Raw genomic sequence first — 15553 nt, forward strand, 5'->3', positions numbered from 1 at the left:
CTATTACCTATATTGATGAACCAATGGTTGTGACATGCAACGAGACAATGCAACAAACGGACATAGATTCAGAGGAAGATGATATACCGGAAGATATTGTTAAAGAGGTTGAAAATTTTGAGAACAAACCTAAATCCAACCAGGACAAGACCGAGATTGTTAACCTGGGAGATATAGAGAACGTCAAAGAAACAAGAATCAGTGTCCACTTATCACCATCAGAAAAGAAGGAATACACAGAATTTCTAAGGGAATACGAGGACATATTTGCTTGGTCGTATGATAACATGACTAGTCTAAGTACATCCATTGTGGCTCACAAACTGCCAACCGATCCAACATATCCGCCGGTAAAGCAAAAGCTTAGAAAATTTAAGCCCGACATGAGTATGAAAATCAAGGAAGAAGTCACTAAGCAGGTCAAAGCTAAGGTCCTCGGGGTAGTAGAATATCCGACATAGTTAGCCAATATTGTGCCGGTGCCAAAGAAGGATGGGAAGGTCAGAGTCGACTACTGGGATCTCAATCGGGCCAGTCCAAAGGACGACTTCCCCTTGCCGAACATACACATCCTGATCGACAATTGTGCCAAGCATGAGTTGCAATCATTTATAGATTGCTTCGCTGGATATCATCAGATCTGGATGGACGAAGAAGATGCTGAAAAAACGACTTTCATTACGTCGTGGGGGATGTACTTCTACAAGATGATGCCATTCGGGTTAAAGAATGCAGGGGCCACCTACATGAAGTCCATGACTACTATCTTCCATGATATAATACACAAGGAGATTGAGGTGTATGTAGATGATATCATCATAAAGTGAAAGAAAGCCAATGACCACATGGAAGATTTGAGGAAGTTCTTCAACAGACTAAGAAGATACAACCTGAAGGAAAACTACTTGGGTTCATTGTGAGTCGCCGAGGGATAGAACTGGATCCATCTAAGGTCAAATCTATTCAAGAACTGCCACCGCCAAAGAACAAGAAGGATGTAATGAGCTTCCTGGGGAGACTTAACTACATTAGCTAGTTCATAGCATAATCTGCAGTCATTTGTGAGCCGATATTTAAGATGTTAAAGAAGGACGCCGCTACCAAATGGACTGATGATTGCCAAAAAGCTTTCGATAGAATCAAAGAATACCTATTAACACCACCAGTCTTAGTTCCGCCTGAGCTAGGTAGACCTCTATTACTCTACCTTGCTGTATTGGATGGAGCATTCGGTTTTGTTCTAGGGCAGCATGATGAAACAGGGAGGAAGGAGCAGGCCATCTATTACCTCAGTAAGAAATTCACCCTGTACGAGGCTCGGTATTCTCTATTAGAATGCACCTGTTGTGCTTTGACTTGGGTAGCTCAGTAGTTGAGGCACTACTTCTATGCCTATACTACATATCTCATATTAAGGATGGATCCCTTGAAGTACATCTTTCAGAAGCCCATGCCCACTGGCAAGCTGGCCAAGTGGCAAATCCTGTTGAGTGAATTTGACATTGTCTACGTGACTCAGAAAGCAATCAAAGGACAAGCACTAGCAGACCACCTTGCTGAAAATCCCGTGGATGGAGAATATGAACCCCTAAAAACATATTTTCCTGATAAAGAGGTATCATTCATAGGATAAGACATTGCAGAATCCTATGACAATTGGAGAATGTTTTTCGATGGAGCAACAAATTACAAAAGAGTTGGCATAGGAGCGGTCCTAGTATCAGAAACCGCTCAGCAATATCCAGTGTCTGCCAAACTCAGGTTCCTCTGCACCAACAATATGGCCGAGTATGAAGCCTTCATCCTAGGGCTCAAGATGGACATTGACATGAACATCCAAGAGTTGCTAGTAATTGGGGATTCAGACTTGCTTATACATCAGGTTCGAGAAGAATGGGTGACCAAAAACTCCAAGATGCTACCTTATCTGCATCATGTGTAGGAGTTGAGAAAGAGGTTCACAAAGTCAGAATTCCAGCATGTTCCCAGGGTCCAGAATGAATTCGCCGATGCACTGGCTACCCTATCATCCATGATACAACATCCAGACAAGAATTTCATTGATCCCATTCCGGTAAAGATCCATGATCAGCCCGCTTACTGTGCTCATGTTGAAGAAGAAGCAGACGGAAAGCCTTGGTTACATGATATCAAGGAATACCTAGAAAAGGGAGAATACCTAGAGCTCGCAAACGCTATTTAGAAGCGCATGCTTCGGAGGCTATCCAACAATTTCTTTCACAGCGGAGGAATCCTATATAGGAGGACTCCTGATTTGGGATTATTAAGGTATGTCGATGCAAAGGAGGCATCCAGGCTATTAGAGAAAATTCATGTAGGGACCTGCGGTCCACATATGAATGGCTTTGTTTTAGCAAAGAAAATACTCTGAGCTGGTTACTTTTGGATGACTATGGAAACAGACTGCATCCAGTATGTCCGAAAGTGCCACCGCTGCCAGATACATGCAGACATGATAAATGTGCCTCCAAATGAGCTCAATGCAACAAGCTCGCCGTGGCCGTTTGCCGCCTAGGGAATGGATGTTATCGGACCAATCGAACCTGCCGCATCAAACGGGCACAGGTTTATCCTAGTAGCAATTGATTATTTCACCAAATGGGTTGAAGCAGCATCTTACAGGGCAGTGACTAAGAAAGTCGTGGCAGATTTCGTCCGCAACCATATCATGTGTCAGTTCGGAATTCTAGAGTTAATCATTGCTGATAATGGCTCCAACCTCAACAACGATTTGATGAAATCCATGTGTGAAACCTTCAAGATCAAACACAAGAATTTTACAGCTTACAGACCTCAGATGAATGGAGCCGTAGAGACCGCCAACAAGAATATCAAGAAGATACTAAGGAAAATGATAGAGAAGCATAAGTAGTGGCACAAGAAGCTATCGTTTTCTTTATTGGGATATCGCACCACAGTCCGCACATAGACAGTAGCAACCCCTTATATGCTGGTCTATGGTACAGAGGCAGTCATTCCCGCCGAGTTGGAAATTCCCTCATTGAGAATCTTACAGGAAGCAAAGATAGACGATGCAGAATGGGTGAAGATTACGAGCATCTAGCTCTTATAGATGGAAAGATAATGAATGTAGTTTGCCATGGTCAACTTTATCAGAACAGGATGTCCAGAGCCTTCAACAAAAGAGTCAAGCCGAGACAGTTCACACCGGGGCAGCTGGTGTTAAAGAAAATCTTTCCACATCAAGATAAAGCCAAAGGGAAATTCTCTCCCAACTGGCAGGGTCCATACATGGTACGGGTTCTAACAGGAGGAGCCCTCATACTCACAGAAATGGATGGAGAAGTCTGACCAAAGCCGATCGATTCTGACGCAGTCAAGCAATACTATGTGTACCCTTTATGCTTTGTTTTATGATGTAATTTGAACTACACCTGACCTCATTCCCGTTTAAGAGGGGATACGTAGGCAACCCTATGGGTTCGGTCACAATTCAATAAAAATTTCCATTTCCCTCGCTATTGGAAACTGGGGCAGAATTTTGAGGAGGACCCTCAAAATTCCGAAGTCGATTCCAGCCATTTATCATTAACAGCCGTCAGGAGTAGCAACCCAGTAAACTAGGGCATAATTTTGAGGAGGACCCTCAAAATTCCAGAGCAAGAGAAGTTGCAATGTCTTAAACCACGTCGCAGTCGTCGGTTCATCTAAATACAACTATTCTTAATTATGTACTTATGTTATGCTTTTACTAAATCATGCATATTTATTACTAAAATTGCCTTGTTTAGCAACGCTACCCCAGTGATATATACGGTATCGCCGGATCAAAACCGAGCAGGTTAAGCAAAGCCAGCGGGGATACGAACTAACCTTTTCCCCTGTACAAACTACCAATTTTTCTTTGGATGCAGGCACTTGAGTTGCAAAATCATCAAATATACTATACGTTCACTCACAAAGTTCAGAAATACAACTCTCCGAACCGTTGCACTTGCTCGCAACTGCTATCAGCACAACAGTGTCCCCAGCAGGCATAATATCCCCAGCAATCACGATACCACAATCCGCTATCAGCTAAGAAAACTCTATTGCCATTTGCCATTTTTACTTCCTGCATAAGGCTACCATTCTGCCTTCCGAGGTTAAGCTCTACCTCCATCTGCATTGCATAAGGCTACCATTCTACCTTCCGAGGTTAAGCTCTACCTCCATTTTCATTCTCTGCATTGTATAAGGCTACCATTCTGCCTTTCGAGTGTAAGCTCTGTCTCCATCTGCATTCTCTGCGTTGCATAAGGCTACCATTCTGCCTTTCGAGGTTAAGATCTACCTCCATCTTCATTCTCTGCATTGCATAAGGCTATCATTCTGCCTTCCGAGACTAAGCTCTGTCTCCATCTACATTCTCTGCATTGCATAAGGCTACCATTCTACCTTCCGAGACTAAGCTCTGTCTCCATCTGCATTCTCTGCATTGCATAAGGCTACCATTCTGCCTTCCAAGACTAAGCTTTGTCTCCGTCTACATTCTCTGCATTGCATAAGGCTACCATTCTGCCTTCCGAGGTTAAGCTCTATCTCCATCTGCATTCTCTGCATTGCATAAAGCTACCTTTCTGCCTTCCGAGGTTAAGCTCTACCTCCATCTTGCATGGCTGAAAGATCGCCACTTCATTTACATCTTGCATGACTGAAAGATCGCCACTTCATTTACATCTTGCATGGCTGAAAGATTGCCACTTCATTTACATCTTGCATCGGCTGAAAGATCGCCACTTTATTTACATTTTGCATTAGCTGAAAGATCGCCACCTACTGCACCTCATAGACTGAAAGATCACCAAATCATCCGAAGGCATCATTGTTCAGAGGCACCATTTTCATAGCCCGAGAACGCCATGCCATGGCCTGAGGACCCCTTTTATCTTTTGCATATCATTATTCAAAGGCGTCATAGTTCGGAGGCGTCATTCTCATATCCCGAGAGCACCATTTCATGGCATGCGAATCCTTATTATACGCTTCATGACCCAGGACGTCATGGTCTGAGGACGTCATCCTAACCGTCCAAAGGCAACATTTCATGGTCCGACGGGAACTTGCATCATGTTTAAATTTTCGCACAATATATGGTTCATTTGCAGGTAAACCGGCGAGCAACGACCGTCTCAGCAGGAGAAATCCCGCTCTAGTTCCCGCAGCCCTATTAGACATTAACCATCCATCCTAACCCAAATATTGCGTTCGTTCTTGGAAAACCTCCATCGGCATACTCTGCCGACGGATCCTGAACTACATATGGCCTGATTCTTGTAAGACCAGGGATATGTAGACAGCTCAGGAACCAGGGTACGGTCAACCTTTTCAAACCATTTCGTTCGGTCAAAATTGGCCATCATATCTTTACCCGACAACTCTTTCTTCCTTCCCCGAGTAAAGAGGGGCAGCTGGTGATACCCAATTTTTCCCTATACATTTTTCATAAGAAAAATACTTTCAAAATAGCAAGTCTATGCATATATAAGTATGTCCCAAGGTTTTACTATTTTTCTCTTAATTTTTATAGATTTTTAAATCTATTTATTGCCCTATTTTATCAAGAGAAACCCAATAATTATCCCCAAAATTATCATTCTTGGTGATTCACTTATTGTATTCTTATATTTATATTAAAATATAGCCTTAATAAATTTTTTATATTTTTACAAATTGGTTTAGTATTTTTAAAGTTAAATTGCATATAATTGCAATTATAGCCTATTTTAAGATTTTATTGTTTTCATAATTATAAAATTGACTCCAGTATTTTTAATTTGATAATTATATATTACTAATCATTTTAGTATCTTTAATTTATTTCTAAAAATTATTTTACTATTTTTTTATAAAATAAATAAGAGAAGAGTCGCTATTTAAATACTAGCCCTATTTCATTTCAATTGTAGCCCAAATCAACCCCCCATTAAACACAATTGTAATTTCAAATTACCCGGCCCTATTTCTAAATTACTCGACCCCTGACCCATTTAATTCAACCCGCCCGGCTCCCCTTTTGATCCAGGCCGTTAATCATTTCAATCAACGGCCACAAACCCTCCTTTCCTTTTTTAATCTACCAACACCCCTTAACCCTAAATCAGTCCACCTAACCAGCCGCCTCTGAACTATCAAACTCTCTCAAACTTTCTCGAACATTCCCAAACCCTAACCGCCTCTTACCACCACCTCCACCTTGAAACCCACCAGAACCCATGGTTTCTCAGGCTATGGGAGTCTTATACTCACCTTCTCTTGCTCCCTCGCGCCTGATACCTGAATATTTGAGGCCTGACCTCAAAGGTTTACACCCATACCTCTATCGATTCAAGGTTTCACGACCATCTCCTGCTTTACTCCGGCGTACCATGGTGGTTTGAGCCTGATTCCGACTTCTCCGACTCAGATCGGTGACCTTTCAAAGCCTATCTCACTTCTAGGGTTCTTTTGAAACCCTAACCCTTTGAGGTTTTCTTCGATTTCCTTAGATCCGTTGTGTATCTGTGCTCTCCTTGAAGTTTTCAAACGATTTCCCTAACTTTTCTTTCAAAAATTACTTTCAAAACCGCTTCGTTTTCGATCTAGGGTTTTCTAAAAATGCTTAAGTGTTTCTCAGACTTTCTTTTCCTTTTCTTTTGTATGTATTTGCCTCTACTTTGTTCTATGTTTTCCTTTTACCTTGTATGTTCTTCTACTGAGTTTTTACACCCCGTTCTTGTATGTTCTTTTACTGAGTTTTTACACTCCATTCTTGTATGTTCTTTTACTGAATTTTTACACTCCGTTCTTGTATGTTCTTTTACTGAGTTTTATATACTCCATGCTTGTATGTTCTTCTACCATGTTTTCCATACTATGCTCTCATATGCTTTTCTATTGTGTTCTTATTCTTTTTGTCTTCTACTATGTTCCAGCATGTTTCTCCTACTGTATTTTCCTGCTAAGTTCTTAAGGGGTCATTTGGTAGGATGCATTAGATAATCTAATGCATGCATTAACTTTGTGTATTAATAATACATTGTTTGGTAGACATTTTGAACCTATGCATTAGTTATGCAAACATTAGTTATACATCCTATTTGGTATTATCCTATGCATAATTAATGCATAGAAAACAATGGTATTAGTAATGGAATGGGTTTTAATGCATGCATTTGCTTAGTTAAAGATAAAATTGTCCTTCAAAATTTATGCTTGATTAAAATATGCTAGTTAGTATATTATGCAAGTTCAAAATAATCCAAATAGTGAGAAATAAATTTATATCCCTAGTAAATAAATAAATACTTAGCATATTTCCTTTTTTATAAGTAAATATTTAATTTTATTTTACAATATAGGTAGACAAATAAAATAATTTTTTTAAAACTTTTTCATATAAAAACATTTCTCAACATATGTTTCTTTTAAAAAGTTAGAGTGTGGACTAGTTTTGAGGGCATTTTTGTAAACAAACAATTCTTTCAGAAATTGTACAATGCTTTAATACATCAAACCAAACAATGGATAAGAAATATATCAGCATAACTAATACCATCATAACTAATGCAAGCATAACTAATACTAGCATTGCTAATACACCCTATTCAGCATTATTCTTATGCACCCTACCAAACGACCCCTAAGTTTCCTTATTTTCCTTCTATTAAGCCCTGTTTAAGTTTCTTCTGAAAAATCTCTTAAGCATATTTCTTTTACTGTTCCTATCAGTATTTTTCTTTTGAGTGCTTCTACTGTGTTCCACATGTTACTTTGCTATCTTGTTTTTCTCATGAGTTTCTGTTGATGAAAGAAGCATGCAAGAGGTTTCAACTCTGAAACCTCTGAGCCTGTTTCAACTACTTGCCTTCTCATCTCTGTACTGGATTCAATGTGGAAACTCTACAATTTGGGGGTTCCTCCAAGCTTGATTATGTGATTTTGATTGAACTTAGGGTTTATTTCAAAACCCTAACTCTTTCAGACCCATTCCTTGCTTTCATATGACTCTGACCTTTTGCTAAACTTTTCTATACTGGATTTTCTATTGACTTTACCATGACACTACAGTCTTCTTTCATGCTTAACATGTTCGTATGCTCCTTATATATGATAGACTTCCCTTTAAAGTAGCTTTTGAATTTGCAATTAGTGCAAACTTCCTTTTGAATATAGCTTGATTTATTTCTTTCCATCTTTTTACTGATTTCCTCTGTTACTCAACTTAAGTAAAACCCTTCTTCATCTTTTTTGACTTGGTTCATTCATACCAAATCTCAGACCTTGTGATTTACTGGCCGTTAATTGATCCTCTTACCTTATTTGCACAAACCGTGTATTTTAAAACCCTATATTTAAATAACTTTTATGTATTCACCCCTAATTGCCTACTTTGCACAAACTGTTTGATTAATTTCTTTCCTTAATTGGTTTATACCCGTTTGAATCTAAATCACTTAATTAAGGGAAACCTTGTGTAATTGATTGACAATCAGTTTTCAAAATATTTTCTTACCTTGTTTCCTCATGACTTTCACACTATAAAAGGCACGACCTTTCTTCACTACACTTCAGACTTCACAACATCAGAATCTCTTCTGAATTCTCATTCTCACATAATAGAATTCTGCCTTCTTGTCTGCATTCTGACTTTCACAAGACTACTGCTTTTCCCTATTTGTTTCTTTGAAATTGGTATGTCCTAATTTAACTTCAGCATCACCACAATGTGTTTACTTACAGTTTTCTGCATCTATGTCTACTTTACTATTTCTGTAGAGTTAAATACTTAAACTATCATGTTGATTTCCTTTTGCTTGTTTCTGCTATGAATCCCTATTCCCTATTTCCCTTTATGTGCTTTGAGTTATAGTTTAAAACATGGCAATATGCAAGTTATTGTCTATGGTTTGAACTTGATCCCTTAGGGGATCCTAACCTCTAAACAATGTGTTCCAGTAGGCTTATAGGTGTACCAACATCTCCCATTGTTGGGTTATGCCCAATAACCTTCTTTTTACCTCTTTCAACTCCCCATTACCTATATCCCTATGTGTGATATTTCCTTTTCCCTTTCCCCCTTTCAGAATTCTGTACTTACACTCTCTCTTAGTTCCTAAGTTATGCCCCCCCCCATCTTGTGAGCCTTGCCTTAGGATCTTGAGTTCCCTCTGAACTTGGACACCTGAGGGTTGGCCCTTCCACACTGCACTTTGGCTTAATATGGTGATACATTTGGGTGTAAGCACTGTCCGGATTTCTTATGAAACTCTTAGGGAACTCTGACACACCCAAGTGGGAGAAAGGCTTTGAAACATGATCTTTGGAGTTGGTTTAATTCATACTTCAGACATGAAGTCTGAATCAGGCTCTCCTTGGTTGTAATTTTCAACTTCTGATGTATTTTCCTTACTTTATTTTTTCTGAACTGTAATAACTTTGTAATAAACTATTGGGGATGGCTAGTTAAAAAAGGGCGGAATAACTATGTATGTAAAGGGGTAGATATCCTGCTCATAGGGAATTTCTGATTTCTGCATATCACATAGATATCCTGCCTATAGGAATTCTGCACTTTCATACGTAGATACTATGCCTATAGGAATTTCTGATTTCTGCATATCACATAGATATCTCGCCTATAGGAATTCTGCACTTTCATATGTAGATACTATGCCTATAAGGAATTCTGCACTCATATAGATATCCTGCCTATAGGTTTCTGAAATTCTGCATTCATATGGATATCCTGCCTATAGTTAAATTTCTGCATCTCTCATATAGATACCATTCTCATAGTTAAATGGAAATCTGAATCATGCATATGCATCTGTCACTAGGCAAACCAGTTTATAGGGCTTAAATAATTAATTGCATTTAGATATCATGTTCATAGGCTTAAACGAAGTACAATATTTAGATGCCATCCCTATAGGATTTCTTCACTCATGTTATGTCTGTAAAAGTGTTTAAAGTCAACAACGCCTAGAAAACATGCCTATAGGAATTAATAACCAAGTCCGAAACGTCTCACTCGCCTACAAATCTAAAATCATTGTCTAACGTCTGCAGAACATATGATCTTTTGTCAAAACTCGTCTTTCCTGAATAACTGACAACCTTTTCTAAAATCAGTATATTTCATATTTTCTGAAATCAATCGATATCATGCCTATAGGTTTTCGACTAACACTTAGGCAAGCCATAGGACAATTTATGAACTGAATCAGATTTTATTAACTACAACCAGCATGCAGGCCTGATTCAGACTTTTTATCTGAAATATGCAATAAATCAGTCTGCCCCAACTTTTAAGTTTAATCAGACCCTAATCAGTACGTGTAAGACATGCTAAAATATATGATTTTCTTTGATTTAAGGAGGTCTATTTCAGCCTTATTTATTTTATGTGCTTCCCCATACTTTCTATATATATGTTTTTGCTTGTCGCCTTAGTATTTTTTACCTTTTGAAACCACAAATAAGCCCAATACCTCTTCCCTTTAGGATTAGTAGACCCAAGTGCCTCCAGGGCTGATAAGATTGGGACGAGTAATAGCATGCAATAAGTAAACGAGACCATTCTGCGCTTTAATACCTTAACGGGGTGGGAAAGGGTAGATATGGATATGATGACCACGCGATAACATCATGTGTAGCCCCTCACTGAGGAGTGATTACCGGATGTTGTGTGGGGTGATCCATATTATTAATAAACCTAGGACCCCCTTTCCCTTTGTTTTCTTTGTTTATTTTAAATCTCTTTTTTTTTATCATATCTTTTAAGAAAATCAACTCTTTTAGTTCCTTTTTCTTACTTTTGTTTATTTGTAACCATTACGTGAAAATCCCCTCTTATTTGAAGCCTTTATTTGCTTATGTATTATTTGTATTTAAGTCACAATAATAGCTTGGCCGGGAACCACACTAGTGGATCCTGAGGGGTGCCTAACACCTTCCTATTGGGATAATTTCAAGCCCTTACCCAATCTCTGGTTATTCAAAACAAACCCCTCCTAGTGTCTTAATGCACTATAATCATTAGGTGGCAACTCTTTAATTCAAAACCCAATCCCCGAAAGGGAACGAGTTTTCCTCCCAAATGTCACAAACCCGATTTTCGTGAGAAATAGGGGGCGCGACAAGCACAACTTTTCAGACCGAGGTATGCAGTTTACCTCACATTATTAGGGAGCAGTTCAACGTGAGTTGGGCACACGGTTCGAGTTGAGCACAATGTTTCATCCTCAAATAGACGAGCAGTCTGAGCGCACTATTTAGATTTTGGAGGATATGCTCCAAGCTTGTGTCATTGACTTTGGAGGCTCGTGGGATCAGTTCTTGACTTTAGCGGAGTTTGCCTACAACAACAGCTACCAGTCGAGCATCTAGATGGCTCCTTATGAGGCTTTATATGGTAGGCGATGTCGGTCGCTGGTTGGATGGTTTGAGCCAGGAGAGGCTCGGTTGTTGGGTACGGATCTAGTTCAGGATGCCTTAGACAGGGTCGAGATCATTTAGGATAAGCTTCGTACAGCCCAGTCCAGGCAAAAGAGTCATGCTGACCGTAAGGTTCGTGATGTGGCATTCATGGTCGGTGAGCAGGTGTTACTCCGGGTGTCACATATGAAGGGCGTAGTGAGATTTGGGAAGAGGGGCAAGCTTAGCCCTAGGTTCATAGGTCCTTTTTAGATTCTTCATCGAGTGGGAGAGGTTTCTTACAGACTTGCATTGTCGCCGAGCTTATCAACCGTGCATCCAGCGTTTCATGTTTCCATGCTTCGAAAGTATCACATCGATCCATCCCACGTGTTAGATTTTAGCACTGTCCAGTTGGACAAGGACTTTTCTTGTGAGGAGGAGCCGGTAGCTATTCTAGATCGGCAGGTTCGTCAGTTGAGATCGAAGAGTTTCCCTTCTGTTCATGTTCAGCGGAGAGGTCAGCCTGTTGAGGCAGCGACCTGGGAGTCCGATTCTGATATGCGGAGCCGTTATCCCCATCTTTTCTCCGACTTAGGTACTTCCTTCTTATGTCCGTTCGAGGACGAACGATTGTTTTAGAGGTGGATAATGTGATGACCTAAAAGGTCATCACTTGTTTTACAAGTCGATTTTGTGTTCCAAAGGCCTTAAAACCTCCTTTTTTGTCTCACCTCAATTTGCGTACACAGTCCGGGCGTGTATCCAGAAAGCCATTTTGTGAAAATCTATGAAAAATTGTAAATTTTTCTTTTAAAATAAATTTGAGTTGACTTCGGTCAACATTTTGGGTAAACGAACTCGACTCGTGATTCGACAGTCCCGAAGGGTCCGTAGGAAAATATGGGACTTGGGCGTATGCTCGGAATTTAATTTCGAGGTCCCAAGACCGAACAATGAATTTTTGAAGAAAATTGTTTAACTGAAATTTTTAGAGTTTTTGGAAAGTTAAATGTATTGGAAATTAATGGTATCGGACCCGCATCTTGGTTCCGGAGTTCGGTACAAGTCTATATGGTGTTTAGATCGAGCCTGTAAAATTTTGTAAGAAACAGACTTGAAATGATGTGAATTGGACCCTCGGTTGTGAAATTTGAAACTTAAGAGTTCTTGAGATTTTTCTTTGATTTTGATGCTAAATTCGTTGTTAAAGATAATTGGCGATTTGGTCACACGAGTAAGTTCATATAATGTTTTTGAGTTAGTATGCATGTTTGGTTTGGAGCCCCGAGGGCTCGGGTCAATTTTGTATAGGTTTCAGGATGCTTTTACACTTAGAAAAGTTGCAGGTTTTTAGTTTCGTGTATTCTGGAGTTTTGTTCTTCGCATTCGCGGAAGGACTCTTGCGAACGCAAAGGGTAATTCAGGCTGAAGGACAATTCCTTCTACGTGAACGCGAGAAACAGGACGCGAACACGAAGCCTTGGGGGTGCTACCCTTCGCGAACGCGGACCTGATATCGCGAATGCGAAGGCCTTTTGGCCGGGACAGGGGGAAAGGGATTTTTGTTCTACGCGAACGCGGCCACTGGCCCGCGAACACGATGGCTTGAGGAGATAAAGCTCCATGAATGCGAGCCACTAAATGTGAACGCGAATGAAACTGGGTCTGACCCTTCGCGAACACGACAGGCCCTTCGCGAATGCGAAGAAGGCCCGTCCAGTGAATTAAAAACAGTAGCAAATCGGGATTGAGTCCATAACTTCATATTTTCAAAACTAGAGAGCATTGAGGCAATTTTCAAAGAACAAGTTCTTCCCCAAAGCATTGGTATATGATTCTAAACCTTTTTCTTTCGATTTCCCATTGCATTTCTTCATTTTTCATCCAAAAATCTAGTGTTTTTATGGTATAAATTAGGAATTTGGGTAGAGTTAGGGCTTTGTGAATAATTGGAATTTTGACCTCGTTTTGGGGTCGGATTTCAAAACTAATTGCATATTTGGGCTCGTGGGTGATCAGGTTTTGGTCCGAACCTCGAGTTTCGATCAAGTGGGCCCGGAGTCGATTTTTGACATTTTGGAGAAAATGATAGAAAACCTCTAATTAAGCATTGGGTATGAATTCTTTAGCACTTATTGATGTTGTTAAATTAATTTGGGCTAGATATAAGTAATTTGGAGGCGAATTCTAAAGGAAAAGCGGTGTTTGAGGCTTGAGTTGGCCGTGGAAGTTCGAGGTAAGTGTTTGGTCTAACCTTAGCTTGAGGGATTAGGAGTTGTGTCTTAATTGCTATGTGTTAATTGTGGAGTACGATGTATAGGCATGGTGACGAGTATCTATACATCAATGTCAAGCATGCCCGTGGGTCTAGCATTGTAATTGTTATGACTCCGTTGAGATTTATTGATGCTTAATATGTTGATTATCATTGTTGGTTCCCTTGCCGGGATGTATTTGTTTATGATATTTTCTCCCTTGCCGGAATGTTATTATTTATGATATTGTCTCCCTTGCCGGGATATTATTGTTTATGATATTGTCTCCCTTGCCGGGACATTGTTATTTATGATATTGTCTCCCTTGCCGGGATGTTGTTGTTATACTCGTGTTCCCTTGCCGGGATTCTTTTAAGATTGATGTTGAAATGTAAATGGGACTGGGTGGCATGCCGCCACGGAAATATATGAAATAGGAGCGGGTGGCATACCACCACAGTGATATTTTAAATGGGATTGGGTTGCATGCCTGCAACAAGATATATGAAATAGGAGCGAGTTGCATGCCTACAACAAGATATATGAAATGGGAGCGGGTTGCACGCCTGCAACAAGATATATGAAATGGGAGCGGGTTGCACACCTGCAATGAGATGTATAAAATGGGAGAGGGTTGCACGCCTACAACAATATATATGAAATGGGATCGGATTGCACGTCTGCAACAAGAAAGAAATGAAAGTGAATACCGTGTTTGTTTTCCTTATTCTTGTTGGCAATTAAAATTTGGTTTCTTTACATTCCTCTTTGGTATTTTGTTGTTATCTGATACTCCCCGTAGCATGCCTTCCCCTCCTATCTTTAACTGTAAATATCTGCTTTTATTTTTCCATTGTATATGATATAACTGCACAGGTTTATTTGGTTGTTTGGTCCTAGCCTTGTCACTACTCCGCTGAGGTTAGGCTTGGCACTTACCAGCACATGGGGTCGGTTGTGCTGATACTACACTCTACACTGTGTGCAGATCCCGGTGCTGCAGCTTTGGGACCGCAGTGAGGGTGCTGTCTTCAGTCCATTCAGGCGACCCGAGGTAGTCCTGCAGGCATCCGTAGGCCTTGGCGTCTCCTTCTATCATTTCCTTTTGTTTTTACTTATTCAAAGACAGATTCGTGTATTTTATTTAGACTTTATTTGTAGTATTCGTAGATTGTCCGTGACTCTGTGACACCAAATTCTGGGTATTGTTGTATTTCAGATTCATATAGCAACGTTTGGTTAAACTATTAAGTTTTTGTCTTCCACATTTCTGGTTATTTAATTTGTTCCATTATTTGATCACTTATTATATTGTACTATTGAAAGGGCTTAATAAAAAGGGTAATAAATTTTATAACAATCGACTTGCCTATTTTTCATGAGTAGGTGCCATCACGACTCTCGAGGGTGGGAAATTCTGGTCGTGACAATGGCCAAAAATTTCATCACCGCCCGTATAGGGGCTAAGAAGGCAGAGGCTAGGGTGAATGATATATTCGCCGTTCGGCAATCTCCTGGCGAGGGACTCAGAGACTTTCTCACTCGGTTTAATAGGGTAAGAATGAGCTTACCGAACGTATCAGAAGGGATGGTGGTAGCAACTTTCTAAAATGGGTTGAATAGGAACGGGTCGAGAGCGACCAGAAAGTTATTAAGAAGGCTCATGAAATACCCTCCCACCACTTGGGAAGAAATTCACAATGCCTACTGCATCGAGGTGAGAGCAGACGCGGATGACCTTAATGGTCCAACCCAACGGTTAACGGCGGTCCAAAAGAAGCCAAGGAAAGATCGTCGAAATGGCAGTCGAAGAGATTAGTCAGGCCCACGCCTCAACCAAGACAAGCATTAACCCTATGTCAGAGCAGCCATTCCAC

The sequence above is a fragment of the Nicotiana tabacum genome, chromosome 11 (assembly GCF_000715075.1).
Source record: "Nicotiana tabacum cultivar K326 chromosome 11, ASM71507v2, whole genome shotgun sequence".
In the NCBI taxonomy this organism is placed as follows: Eukaryota; Viridiplantae; Streptophyta; class Magnoliopsida; order Solanales; family Solanaceae; genus Nicotiana; species Nicotiana tabacum.